Below are 3,681 nucleotides of genomic sequence, written 5' to 3'. Positions count from 1 at the left end.
GGGTCACCAGGGCAGCAGGCTAAGCAGGAATTCCCAGACCTCCTTCTCCCCAGCCACCTCCTCCAGCTCTTCAGGGGGAATACCAAAGTGTGCTCAGGCCTGCCAAGACATATAATCTCTTCAGTATGTCCTGGGTCTGCCCCTCCTGGTTAAATATGCTCAAAACACCTCCCCAAGAGAAGCGTCCAGGAGGCATCATAGATAGATGCTCAAACGACCTCAGTTGGGTTCTTTAGATGTGGAGGAGCAATGGCTCTACTTTGAGTTCCTTCCAAATGTCCAAGCTCCTCACCCTATCTCTATGGTTAAGCCCAGACACTCTGTGAAGGAAACTCATTCCTGTCGCTTCTATCCACAATCTTTTTTTTCAGTCACTACCCAAAGCTCATGACCATAGGTGAGGGTAGGAATGTATATTGACTGGTAAATTAATAGCTTTGCATTCTGGCTCACCTTTCTACCCACATAACTGCTGATGCTGTACCAATCTGCAGATCAATATCCGTTCCCTTCTTCCCTCACTTGTGAACAAGAGTGCAAGATACTGGAACTCCACTGTTTGAGGCAGTAACTCACCCCAAACATGGAGAGGGAAATCGTTCACTGGTGTAATCTCCAACATAATGGTGCTGTACCGGGGGGCCACAAGTCATCCCACACCTGCCTGGCACCTCTCATCAAGGGTCCATCCCCCATCCAAGAGATTGGTATTAGAGCCCAAGCCATGTGTTGAAGTGAACCCAGCAATATCTAGTTCATATCACTCTACCTCTCACACTAACTCCGGCTCCTTTCACATCACAGAAGTTACGTTGCATGTTCCTACAGCCAGAATAGGTAGCCAACGACTGGCCTGCATAGCTCATGCCTTTGACTGCAACCCAATCTATTTTTATTTTAATTTTATGGAATTTTTTTTGTTACTTTCATCAGTCAAAAACTTACATACACTTCCTTAGTATTTGGTCGAATTGCCTGAAACTGTTTCATTTGGGCCAAACGTTTTTGGTATCCTTCCACAAGCTTTCTACAATAGTTTGCTGGAATTTTGGCCTTCTCCTCTTGACAGAACTGGTGTAACTGGGTCAGGTTTTTAGGCCTTCTTGCTCGCACTCGCATTTTCAGTGCCGCCCACAAATTTCCTATGGGATTCAGATCAGGGCTTTGTGATGGCCACTCCAATGCCTTGACTTTGTTGTCCTTACGCCACTTTGTGACTAATTTGGAGGTATGCTTGGGATCATTGTCCATTTGGAAGACCCATTTGTGCCCAAGCTTAAACTTCCTGGCTAATGTCTTCAAATGTTTCTTCAATATATCCACATAATTATCTTTTCTCACAATGCCATCTATTTTGTGAAGGGCACCAGTCCCTTCTGCAGGAAAGCGACCTCACATCATTATACTACCACCCCCATATTTGGGATGGTGTTCTGAGGTTTCAAAGCTTCCTCCTTTTTTCCTCCAAATATACCGTTTAACATTATGGCCGAACAGTTCAATCTGTGTTTCGTCAGACCACAGGACATGTCTCCAGAAATTAAGAGTTTTGTCCCCATGTGCAGTTGCAAACTGTAGTCTGGCTTTCTTATGGCAGATTTTGAAGTAATGGCTTTCTCCTTCCAGAGTAACCTTTCTGCTCATGTCGGCACAGGACTCATTTTACTGTGAATAATCACACTGTCTTATCAGTTTCAGACAGCATCTTCACAAGATCTTTTGCTGTTGTCCTGGGGTTGATTCACACATTTCGCACCAAAAAACGATCCTCTCTGGGACTCAGAATCCGTCCCCTTCCTGAGCGGTATGACGGTTGTACATTTCCATGTTTTTTATACTTGCGTATTATTGTCTGAATGGATGAACGTGGGACCTTCAGGCATCGCATCTGCAAATTGCACCTAAGGATGAGCCACACTTGTGGAGTTCCACAATTCTTTTCCTGATGTCTTGGTTGATTTCTCTTGATTTTCCCATGATGTCAAAGAAAGAGACTCTGTGTTTGAGGTGTGCCACCAATTAACTCAAATGGAATCAATTAACCAATCCGAAGCTTCTTAAGCTCAGAATGGAATCATCTGGAGTTTTCTTTTTGTTTAAAGATAAACTTAGTGTATGTATACTTCTGACTTTGATGAACGTGATAAAAAAAATACATAAAAATTCTCTCTTTATTCTGACATTTAACAAATGCATAAAATATGTTAATATTTATTGATCTAACAGACAAAGTTTACTCTAATTTAATGTTTGAAAGTAAAAAAAAAAGTTTTTGTCTTTTTTTCTGAAGTGTATGTAAATATCTGGTTTCAACTGTAATTGGTTGGTTGAAACAAAATTGTGGTCTGGAATTTTACTCTCTGGACCTGAACTATCAACCTCTGTTTCCCATAACCGTCCCCTTGTAATTCAAACTCTGCCTTCTTGTGGTTGTCATCACGCCCCTTCTTACCTCCTGGACCATCTTCATCCTTATGCACCTGTCCATCTGCTGCTGGTCTTCTTTCTGTGGGAGCTCATCTTTTAGAACCAGAACCCCAAACTTTGGAATGGTCCATGTCGGCAATGTCACCATATTATAGGCCTTATATTTTTCAGAGCCAAACTGAAAAACGTATTCTCAGCCAATGACATCATACCTGTTTTAATGACTAAAAATATCCTTACATGCTTTCTTGCATCTGTATAGTTTCTTGCTATTTTACCTCACTGTCTGTACAGTTCTAGATATTTTAGCTTCTTGCCATTATACCCAAATGTACAGTGTTGCTTTACTTTTTCTGCATGTTCTGTGTATTTCACAATTCCTTGGTTCTAAGGTTTTATTCTTTGCAGTTATACGCCACACCCAGTCTATAAAAAAATCTTTCGTAAAGTAGCCTAGAGCCTTAGAAAGGTGCTATTTAAATAGAACTTATTGTCACATTTCTGCTCTTCAGAACACTGGACAGATACTGCCATTTGAGCTTTGGAGTCTCAGGAATAGCCATGCACATCAGCTCAGATGGATACGCAGATGGACGGCATGTAGTGGATTGTTACATGGAGAATTTGTTTTAAATCAAACTTTTCATGCTAACTTTTGACAGTATTGACAAAAAAAGATAATAGGAAAATACATCAGTTATATGCTAGATTGCAACACAATTCAAACAGACATAAGAAACCCTGGAGAAAATTCTTTAAAACTGACCGAGGGGTTTGCAGCAAGGCCATAACAATTCATCATGCGAGTGAGTACTTGTGTGGACAGTGTGCACACTTGCTGTTTCTGAGCACAGGAAATCCCCTGTCTACGATCACAAAAAGTGTTTCTCATACCTTGTGGTTTGGGTCCTATAGTGTCTGCGGATTTAACATAAGACAGAACAGTAATGTTATGTGATTGCATTATAGCAAATTATAAATCCATATTTTGCACTTACTAACAGTTAAAAGATAATGTATCCTTTGAGAAATGTGCCCTATAGCAAACAGAATTTCCCCTGGGAATCAATAAAGTTTATCTTATCTTAGAAAGGAAAAATTAAGTTACCTTTATGTGATTTGGCTTATTTGCGCACCCAAGCAATATAAAACCTCCTTTCAATGTAATTACACATAATCTATCCTTGTACAAAGACAATAATCTTTTTATGCAATGAATGATATACTGTAATTATAATAAAATACAATTATTAG

Source organism: Brienomyrus brachyistius, chromosome 7 (assembly GCF_023856365.1).
Source record: "Brienomyrus brachyistius isolate T26 chromosome 7, BBRACH_0.4, whole genome shotgun sequence".
NCBI lineage: Eukaryota > Metazoa > Chordata > Actinopteri > Osteoglossiformes > Mormyridae > Brienomyrus > Brienomyrus brachyistius.
The sequence above is the reverse complement of the archived record's forward strand: the minus strand, read 5'-3'. Positions refer to the sequence as shown.